The sequence below is a fragment of the Podarcis melisellensis genome (assembly GCF_964234715.1).
Source record: "Podarcis melisellensis genome assembly, chromosome: 7".
NCBI classification, from domain to species: domain Eukaryota; kingdom Metazoa; phylum Chordata; class Lepidosauria; order Squamata; family Lacertidae; genus Podarcis; species Podarcis melisellensis.
Genome location: NC_138539.1, coordinates 12,266,840 through 12,278,278, shown reverse-complemented (window position 1 = coordinate 12,278,278; position 11,439 = coordinate 12,266,840). Strand labels below are relative to the sequence as shown.

The window sequence follows — 11,439 nt, the reverse complement described above, 5'->3', positions numbered from 1 at the left end:
GCGGTCCGGCAGAAGATATTTACCCTCGCGAGACTCTCTCTCTCGTGAAGAAGCCGCTCAGTGTTTCAGCGCTTCAGTTACCCACGCTAAGCTCTCCAAACACGGAAGGTTTTCTGGGACGCTCCCTTGTCGACCTTCGAAGAAATTGAGCGACAGGCACGTTGCGCCTTTGCTGAATCAAGGCTGCTGACTGGGAGATAAGCATCTCTCATTAACCAAAGGCGGAAATTAATAAATGGCTGCAAACTTCTGGGTGAGAGCTATATTTACACTGTCAGCACAGCAGGTTTAGAAACTACTTCACAACTCTGATGTGCGCAAGGGGGAAAGCAACTAGTCACCGACAGAGTGCAGGCACAAACTGTAGCCCTGAAGACTCAAATTCTGTGGCGGGGTTTTTTATGTCCGTTTAAGCATGGGTGCCTGAACATTCTTGAGCTGCATAAGCAGCTCAGGGAACAAGAATTGGGAGTTCTGCTGAATTTTGGTGCGCTGACTCATACAGTGCATCTATTTCTGTGTATGCTTAACGGTTATTTAGCTTCAAGTAGGTAGCCGTCTTGGTCTGACGCAGTCGAGATAAATAAAAAAAAATAGTCCAGTAGCACCTTAGAGACCAACTAAGTTTATTCCGGGTATAAGCTTTCGTGTGCATGCACACTTCTTCAGATACACTGAAACAGAAGTCTTATATATAGTAGGAGGGCGGGGTGGGTTTTTTTTCAGAAGGATAGTAGGAGATGAGTGATTGACTCAATGGGTATGGTAAACCTGTGGATGACTGTTAACAGATTAACAAAAAAATTCCTTCCAGTAGCACCTTAAAGACCAACTAGGTCAGTTCTTGGTATGAGCTTTCGTGTGCATGCACACTTCTTCAGATACACTGAAACAGAAGTTTCCAGACCCTTCTATATAGTGAGAAGGTGGGGAGGGGTATTACTCAGAAGGGTGGTGGGAATGGGTGATTGGCAGATAGCTGTGATGAGCCTGCTGACGACTCTTAACGACTGCAATAGGTCTTACAGGAAAAAGCAAGGGGTGAAAAGGTGAAAAATGGCTTAGTCATGTATAATGAGATAAGAATCCTAGGTCTTTGTTCAGACCAGGACTCTCCATGGTTTTAAGTTTGGTGATAAGTTGCAATTCAGCAGATTAACAAGTTATTTAGCTTTTTACATTTCCAACCTCATTTTTATTCTCTCTTTTTTTGTAAATATTTATTTGATTTTCAAAAATATAAACATACAACAAAAACCAATTCAGAATCCAAATATTGAGATTACTCTGAATCTCCTGACTTCCCCTTCCCCATCCCTTCTATGGGTCCTATTGATAATATTTTCAACTGCATATCAATACTTCTCCAATTTTTCTCTTTCTAAATTATCCATACATTCCTTTACATTACAAGTGTGGTTAAAATCCTGCCAATGTTTTAACTTGCTAACAATGATCTTGTATATAAATTATAAACTTTTTCCCATTCTTTTTTTCCCCCAAAGCTCTTGTCTTCTTGAGTTCTGAGCTTCCCAGTTAATTTTGCTGTTTCGGCCACCTCATGAGAAGAGAAGACTCCCTGGAAAAGACCCTGATGTTGGGAAAGATGGAGGGCACAAGGAGAAGGGGACGACAGAGGACGAGATGGTTGGACAGTGTTCTCGAAGCTACCAGCATGAGTTTGACCAAACAGCGCGCGGCAGTGGAAGACAGGAATGCCTGGCCTGCTTTGGTCCATGGGGTCACAAAGAGTCAGACACAACTAAATGACTAAACAACAACAACAACATAGAATTGTAAGTTGGACAGGATCCCAAGCGTCTTCTAAGTCCAACCCCCTGCAATGTAAGAATCTCAACTAGATCATAAATAACAGATGGCCATCCAGTCTCTGCTTAAAAACCTCCAAAGAAGGAGAGTTCACCACCTCTCACTGGAGCCTGTTGTACTGTTTAACACAGGGTTTCCCAAACTGGAATCTCCAGCTGTTTTTGGACTACAATTCCCATCATCTCTGACTGCTGGTCTTGCTAGCTAGGGATGATGGGAGTTGTAGTCCAAAAACAGCTGGAGACCCAAGTTTGAGAGACTCTGCTTTCACAGATATTTTAAACATGCAAAATGAACGGTGGTCGATACGGTTTCAGATATGGAACTTGACTTTTCAGAGTCATAAAGAACCATCCTAATTACCAGCAAAGAAAATCCCATTGTTTACAGTGCATAGAGTGTAAACCAAAATATGACAGACCGTAAATTTGGCATCCCAAACATGGCGGCCTCCATTTTGGACTGCAACCTCCATGATCCTGAGCATTGGCCAGGCTAATGGGAATTGAAGTCCAACAAAACCTGGAGTTCCCCATCCCAGCTATAGAGAACATAGCACTTTTCAAATGGTCCTCATTGCAAAGGGAGGTAGGATTAGGGGCAGTAAATCCATGTGGTTTTATCACCAACGCCATCATTTGTTTACTTAATTGAATTTTTTTTTTTTGCTTGCCCTTTACAATACAAACCTAGGGAAGTAATTGAAATTTAGAGGCGCCATATTAAAAACAGCTTAAAATTATTTGCACACGTCTTGGGGAATCGTACAAAAGGTGTACTATGCACAGAGATTGTGGAAATAAGCATAGGGAATGTAAAAGCCATAGTGAATCATCATCTATTTATTTACACCCTTCTTTTCTACCCAAAGCAGCTCACAACATTTCGAAGAATAGTCATTCAGTTTAATCAAACGTCAGCCTTATACAGATGTTACGCTTGCAATTTGAGTAAGGTTCGTGGGTAGGTTGGAGCAGAGTTTGTGGCCATGTGTCCTGTTGTCCCCCGCCTCCAAAAACACACCTTCAGTGTATATTTATATAGGAAGTTGCCTCGAGTTATGGTGAATTATGCTGGTTATGGGTAGAGCAACAAAGTTATGCTGGAGTTCCACTCCCTGAAATTTTGCCTGTACCTCCTTCCACTTTTCCCCCCTCAGCTGTTCACCAGGCATTCAATTTATTTCCAGTCCCTTGAGGACCAGAAACCTGTTCTTTTTAAAATAAAATCAAAAATTATCTTTCCCTGGGTATCAAATTTCTGAACCTGACACAGGTTTCTGTAATTGTATGACCGTGGCAAACAGCGCCGACACAAAAATTATTACTTCACCCCCCCCCCTCAATGTGTGTCTCTCTCTGTGTGTGTCTGTGTGGTAGTTTTAGACACATCGATTCCTCAACGTGCACGGCTTCCTCTGGGGAGAGAAATAATGGATGCAGCTGTCTTTCAGGGGAGGAAAACGCAACGACTGCATAGAAATCTACCTCGTATGCCTTCAGCCAGTTAAGGTTATTGTGGGGGCGGTTCTGTGCTTTTGATTTAGCTTTCAAGAAATGGTTCAGTAAACTCTCAGTGAAAGCTTTTTTTAAAAAAAAATTAAGGGCAAACAGAGTAGTAGTACAGGAAAATCCAGCCGATACGATTGCTATGTAGTTTTTGGTAGGGTATTTTATTTTATTTTTAAAAAGCATTCCCCCCCCCCCCGGACTTTCAGAAGTGTAGTGGGTTGCCTTTTGATCTTTCTGTTCCTGGGGTGGAGGTGAAGATTGAGGTGGAAATGTGAGCAATGCTCTTCTGTGAGAATTTAAGAGGGGGAGGCCAGCATTGTGTGAACTCGCTCCTCCGGGGAACTCCTTGGGGGTGCCCTCATCTCACAGATAACACCTGAGGCGAGGTTTTCTTTTTTCAGAGGTCATGCTTTTAAAAAGCCCACACGTGCCCAAACCCACCCACGGTTTATTGGAAGTTGCAGAAGACCAGTGAACTGAAAAGTTTCACCTTCCTGGGAGTATGAGCTTGAAAAATATTATATTAATAAGGGGATTCACCCCCTCCTAAAAAAAAAATCAGCTAAAAATACCCTGCATATTTTAAGATGGCTTGGAAGGCCCAGCTGCACTATACATTTAATAATAATAATAATAATAATAATAATAATAATAATAATAAGTATTAGTATTTATAGCCACCCAGAGTGGCTGGGGAAACTCAGCCAGATGGGCAGGGTATAAATAATAAATTATTATTATTATTTAAAGCTGCACCATTAGCAAACTACAGTTCCCAAGGAGCCAATTCCTAAAGTAGCACCCAGAGTGCTTTAGATGCATAGTGTAAATGTCGCCGAAGTGCACACTTGCACTCTGGCACCTCTCTCTGTAGCAATCAAGCAGTGCGCCACGGTGCGCCAAAACACCGCACGGCCGTTCGCTGCCTTAATAATATTATGATAATTTACTATACCCTGCCCATCTGGCTGGGTTTCCCCAGCCACTCTGGTCGGCTTCCAACAGAATATTAAAAATATGGTACAACTTCAAACATTTAAAACTTCCCTAAACAAGGCTGCCTTCAGATGTCTTCTAACAGTCAGGTAGTTGTTGATTTCCTTGACATCTGATGGGAGGGTGTTCCACAGGGCGGGCGCCACTACCGAAAGGCCCTCTGCCTGGTTCCCTGTAACCTCACTTCTCACAGGGAGGGAACCACCAGAAGGCCCTTGGAGCTGGACCTCAGTGTCCGGGCTGAGTGATGGGGGTGGAGACGCTCCTTCATGTATACTGGACCGAAGGCCATTTAGGGCTTTAAAGGTCAGCACCAACACTTTGAATTGTGCTTGGAAACATACTGGGAGCCAAAGTAGGTCTTTCAAAACAGGTGTTATGTGGTCTTGGTGGCCACTCCCTGTCTAGCTGTGGCTTTCCGGATTAGTTGTAGTTTCTAGGTCACCTTCAAAGGTAGCCCCACATAGAGCACATTGCAGTAGTCGAAGCAGGAGATAACTAGAGCATGCACCGCTCTGGTGAGACAGTCCACAGGCAGGTAGGGTCTCAGCCTGCGTACCAAATGGAGCTGGTAGACAGCTGCCCTGCACACAGAATTGACCTGCGCCTCCATGGATTGCTTTGAGTCCAGAATGACTCCCAGGCTGTGCACCTGGTCCTTCAGGTTACCCCATTCAGGACCAGGAAGTCCTCCATACCTGCCCGCCCCCCCCCAAAAAACAGTACTTCTGTCTTGTCAGGATTCAGCCTCAGTCTGTTATCCGCCATCCATCCTCCAACCACCTCCAAACACTCACACAGTGCCGAGAGCTACCTGAGTGGCCGTTTGCGCCCGGCTTTCCGAAGAACAATAGCTCGTTAATCAAAGGAATTGGGCCAAGCGGTTTCCCTGCCAGGAAAGTAGAAGCCAGGCCTGTTCTTTTGTTACAGGTGCCGCTTCAGCCAGCTCAGTAACAGACCCTCTGGCCGTTGGCACAATGCTGCATTTGTGGGCAACGTACGTTTGCTAGGAGAGGCCCAAAGCCTCTCTTAATATGATTGGCATTCAGTGACATAGGGGTCTCACAACCTCCACCTGTATGCAAAGAAGGGCTCTGGCAGTTGGAGGGTACGAGAACCATGGCGGGTCTAAAGGTCAAGAATGTGGTTTCAACACATGCCACATAGAGGGAAGTGGGAGCCCATCCATGAGAAGGAAATCTCCCATCCTAAACCTCCTTTGACTTGCGGGATATCTGCAGGAGCAGAAAAGTTAAGGAGAAAACCCCGCACAAATATGGAGTGGAGTCCCTAAGGCGGTTGGAGAGTGTCTTGTGTGCCTCCTTCCGGCATCTGCTGCACCCAAGCTGCCGCCAATCATATTGCTCTGCTTTCCTTTGGACCCCATCAGTGAGGCCGAGAGGAGAGGTCATGTTGTCTGGGCAGCCCAGGACCTCCGTACACACTACCCAGGCTTGCACCCCAGAGAGGTTTGACTTCACCCCCGGAGGCGCACTCCGTTGTTTTTCGAGACAGATGGATGCCATCAAAAAACAAGCCGGCTGATTTGTTTGCATGCTTGCAAACCTTTTTCTATCCAGGCAGGAAGCGACACCAGAGTTTTAGGGCACATCCCAGACAAGCAAAAATATGGAAGGTGTGTGCATGGTAGAGATAGTGATGGGTGTGGCCTAGGGAAAGGGGTGTGGCCTAGGGAAAGGGGTGTGGTCTATGGAAAGGGGTGTGGCCTAGGGAAAAGGGGTGTGGCTTGGGGAGTCCTGAGGGCCTTTTTTTTAAAATTTAAGGGCACATAACTGTTCTTTATCGCCACAATGTAGACACTTTAATTTGAGCACACAATCAATATAGAGTGTGTTTACATTATGCAATGCTCATGGTATTTAACAGGTAACTTGCTGGCATGCTTTCAATTAATTCCTTTTTTTAAAAAAACCAGAATAAAACTTTATTTAGAGTTAAACAATAACAAAGGGAAAAAACCACAGTAGTTGCTACATCAAATCATTACAATTAACCAATGTAAACAATATATAAATACTAATAAAGAAATTACACGACATCACTTTTAACTTACTGAGGTTTTCATATTACACTTTTATCTCTTTATCTTTTTCTTAACATATCCGATTAGACTCATTGTATTATTATTTCTACAATTTTTCCCCACACACAGTTCCAAATTATTGTATTTCTTTGTTCTCGTCAGATATCAAAAAAACATTATATTTGTTTGTTTTACAAGGATCGTTCTATTTCTGCCAGGAGATACTTGTTATTGCAATACTTTTCCAAATACTCATTAAAGATTTTCCATTCTTTCTGTACTTTCTGTTTTGGATACCCTCTAATTCTCCCTGTCATCATGGCCGTCTGTAGATATTCTATCATTTGGACCTCCAGCCTTGTGTTAAACAGAGGGGAAACCCAAGAAACATTGATAGCCACAGATATTCAGAGATACTGAGGGAATGTGAGTGGTGGAATGTTCCCTTTTATCTGTATTCGTGTGTGCCCTGGTTTTCGTGGTACTCATCTTTTTCATGCAGTTACAGGTTTAGTGGAGAAGTTCTCTCACCTGCCTTTGGCCCGAGAGGAAAGAAAAAGAGGCTGTGACCTTAAAAAGGAGTTTAGTGGGGAAAGGTGGGGAGTGTTGATCTGAAGAGAAAGGAATAACTGCTAAGCAGCAGCCTTGAGCTCAGACTGCCTGTTGATGCTTTTACAATAAAATCCCCCTTTTTTGCTTTTAACAGATCTCTGAGAGGAACAGAACTGGGTGACGGAACAGCATTTATTAGATAAGTATTACAAGCCGCTTACTCTGGGGTGATTCAGGCGGGTATAAAATGGGTTTATTTCCGTTTTATTTCCAACTTCTGGGTTTCAAAGAATGGTGCTGTGGGTAATTCTTATCTATGCAGTTAGTGGCTTTCCTCTATTTTCCTTTGTTTTTCAGTAGCGGGCTACCAACTTCTTCTGCCGAAGTTCGATTTGAGGAAGATTTGAGGAGATTAGAGGTGGTTGGCAGCAGAAATACAATATTTTATCCAATTAATCGGTTAAATCAAGGTGAGTCAACCTAGTTCCATCCAGGTGTCACTGGACTCCAACTCCCAGAAGTCCATGCCAGCTTGGCTAGAATTGTAGCTCAACAACAACTAGAGGCCACCAGATCTTGGCTACTTCTGGGTCGGAGTCATCAGTTAAAAAACAAAGATGACCTACTGTGAATGTGCCCTGGTTAACCAGGCAGAAGATAGATGATAGATAGATAGAAGATAGATAGATAGATAGATAGATAGATAGATAGATAGATGGATGATAGATAGATATAGATAGATGATAGATAGAGAGATGATAGATGATAGATAGATAGATAGATGATATGATATGATAGATAGATGATAGATAGATAATGATAGATAGATATAGATGATAGATAGATAGATAGATAGATAGATAGATAGATAGATAGATAGATGATAGATGATATATTCTTAAACCCAGCGCCGTATACTGGTTGAAGTGGCAGACTTAAGACTAGGAAAGCCTACATTCAAATTCTCACTCACCCACTAAGTTGTCTAGGTGACCTCAGTCCAGTCACAATCTTGAAGACTAGTCTTATCTCATAGATTGTTGTGAGGATAAAACAAACCAGGGAGGAATCATCTACGTCTCACCGAGCTTTTTTAAGGTATTGCAGGATACAAATGTGGTAAATAAATCAGTAAAACCTGGATTGCGGGCACCTTCTTCAGTGTTACTGAATTACTGAACCATCATCATCATCATCATTATTATTTTAGGAAGGTGTTTGGGTTTTAAAAAAATGTTTCATTATGTGTTGGAAGCCGCCCAGAGTGGCATGGGCAACCCAGCCAGATGGACAAGGTTTATTATTATTATTATTATTATTATTATTATTATTATTATTATTGCCTCGTAGTTCTCACACAAGAGAGAATGATTTTCCTACAGAGGGATGAGGGCCCTGTGATTCCCTTCCTTATATTGTTGGGCAACCACTCCCAGAGTCGCTAACCATTGGCCACACTGTCCGGGGCTGATGGGAGCCTGTGTCCCACAACACCTGAAGGAGCCCCAAGTTCCCCACCCTGTCCTACAGCAACGGCTGCTGCAACCCACACATGTATGAGAGGCAGTGTGGCTTAGTGGTTAGAGTGTCGGACTGGGACTTGGGAGACTAGGCTTCAAATCTCCACTCGGACATCGAAGCGTGCTGGGTGACCTTGGAGTCAGTCACTGCCTCTTTGCCTAACCTACCTCACAGGATTGTTAAGAGGATAAAACGGGGGAAAGGAGAATCCCATTCACCACTTGGAACTCCTTGTAGAAAAAGGTGAGGTTTTAATGCAGTGCAGTATGTATATGTCTGTGTGCGTGTGCATACACACACACACAGTAGGCTTCTGCCTGTTTCGCTTCAGAACCGTTGTTTGACTCATATCCAGATGTATGCAAATTTAACGGAACCGTTTAACGAAAATGCAGCATGATTAATCAGCTGAGGTTTCTGAGCTGAGCTTGATAGCAATCTGAAAAGCGGTTCCTAAAAATCCTGGGGCCTGTGGAACAGCAGGCCACAAGAGAAGCGCAATGCTGAGATGTGCACCTTCCCACCCAGACATGTCCCTCTCTCATCCAAACATCACCCCTTTCTCTTTCTACTAATCGCTGCCCGTTAAATTTCCCCAAGCGAATCCCCAATTATTTCTTTTTGCACTGTTTTAATAAAATAAAAACAACCCCTAGCTTTATAGAGCTTTGGGCACCAGTACCGGTACTTTCAACATAGCTCACTTGGCAGCTGGTGCAATTCCTAGTGCCATTCATAGATCTCATGACGGCCTTCTGCTGATAGTAGAGGATATATATATATGGCTTTCAGCATTTTCCCACAGTGGATTCACAGCTGAGATGGCAGGTCCCCATGGTCAGAGAAGAAGGAGCTTCAAATGCTTCCATGTCACGCCTTCTTGAAAGCATTTCCCAGCTCTTACAGAACCTCGATCCATCTTCTTGAAGCAGCGAGTGCAGAAAAAGTAACCAAGACCCAAGAAAAACGAACGCTGCAATTAGCTTAATGCTTAAGGTTTTCAAACTGTTTGGAAAAAATGCATGTTCTTTCGTTTCTTGAGCAAAGCAACAGAGCAGCTGTCTTTCCAGCACACACCTGCCCAGCCTTTGACGCAGAGGGCAGCAATAACCCCATGCCAAAACTTTTCCAGTTGACTACTGTAAAAAAGGGGGAGGCGGGTGGCACTGTGGGTTAAACCACAGAGCCTAGGGCTTGCCAATCAGAAGGTCGGAGGTTCGAATCCCTGCGACGGGGTGAGCTCCCATTGCTCGGTCCCAGCTCCTGCCAACCTGGCAGTTTGAAAGCACATCAAAGTGCAAGTAGATAAATAGGTACCACTCTGGCGGGAAGGCAAATGGTGTTTCCGTGCACTGCTCTGGTTCGCCAGAAGCGAATGTTGAACAATGTTGAAAACCGGATGTTTCCCATCCCTATTTGGCTTACTGGGAAATGATATACGATGAATTGAAAAGGATGTTTCAAAATAACTTTTGTAAAAATATAAATTTTATATATATATATATATATATATATATATATATATATATATATATATATATTTGCTTTCGTAGATTTTCACGGGTACAGGAATGCAGGTTTTGGTGTCCTCGGGTGTCTTCCCGTGTAAAAGTTGGGGTGTCTAGGCGACGTTTCGACGAGGTCTCACTCGTCATCTTCAGGCTGGTGCTTTCGGCTTCTTGTTACTGGAACAGAGCAGGATCTCAGTGTTTGAGTTCCTGTAAATACTGTTGAGGGGGTGTGGTGTATAGCCTCCAATGTTCTGGGCAGAGAGGAAGTTCCCAGGCTAGTGTGCCTTTTCTTCTTTTGTTCCTTAATTACTTGAGGGATATCTTGAGTGATTTCTTGAGTGATTTCTTGAGTGATATCCTGAGACTTTAGCAACTAATCCACACCTAATGACCCACCTAAGTGGTACTCAGGATATCACTCAAGAAATCACTCAAGATATCCCTCAAGTAATTAAGGAACAAAAGAAGAAAAGGCACACTAGCCTGGGAACTTCCTCTCTGCCCAGAACATTGGAGGCTATACACCACACCCCCTCAACAGTATTTACAGGAACTCAAACACTGAGATCCTGCTCTGTTCCAGTAACAAGAAGCCGAAAGCACCAGCCTGAAGATGACGAGTGAGACCTCGTCGAAACGTCGCCTAGACACCCCAACTTTTACACGGGAAGACACCCGAGGACACCAAAACCTGCATTCCTGTACCCGTGAAAATCTACGAAAGCAAATATCTCACCTCTACGGGGAGGAAACCTTCCAGCTGACAAGAACCTACGAGAAACTAGAAGTCCGAAGAGCCACCATCTTATGTGATCTCTTGTTCCTACGCAACTGCCGAGACAACAACTTAATTCCCACATGCTTCCAACTTAAATTCCATTCTAAAACCCCAGCTACCGAAAGGATCCTGAAACGAACTGAACTATCCCTAATCAGAAACGAACTACACAAGAAAAGATACCTACTAAACCAAACCAACAAAGATCTGCTCACTCTTCACCTCAAACTCTGTAACAAAATCCACCCTGCACTCTGGGACAAATGCAAACAACTAGCCGTCTGGAGAGCTGAAACAGAGACCTCACATAAGACAGACACACACACCAACAAACTCCACAAACTAGAGAAACGCCAGAAGCCCAGCCACCCTCCACAACAACCCATGAAACAAACAGTACATAACATATCAGACAGGATCCTCACCACAACTGAAACCAAAGTACTCTCCAAAGGTTTCAACTTTGCAGTCGCCCCGAGACGCATCCCCACGGAAAACATCATATGCGGAGTCGAAGCTAGCCTAACCAAAATCAACCCAGATGAAGCCAATAAAATCAGACTTGAAGTCACCAACATCCTCTGCTCCAGCAAACCACCCAGAAGCAATTTACACAAAGAAGAACAGAAAGCACTCACCAACCTGAGGAAAGACAACAACATAATCATTCTCCCAGCAGACAAAGGTAATGCCACT

At 43.7% G+C, this 11,439-nt stretch overlaps 1 long non-coding RNA gene across 1 annotated transcript; it reads left to right on the top strand.

Moving 5' to 3' along the window:
- The first annotated feature begins 1,781 nt into the window (after positions 1-1,781).
- LOC309374260 lies at positions 1,782-9,640 on the top strand. The gene is made up of 3 exons (XR_014170465.1): positions 1,782-1,796; positions 7,088-7,403; positions 9,247-9,640. It is a non-coding gene; the product is annotated as an uncharacterized lncRNA (long non-coding RNA).
- Positions 9,641-11,439: the final 1,799 nt, after the last annotated feature.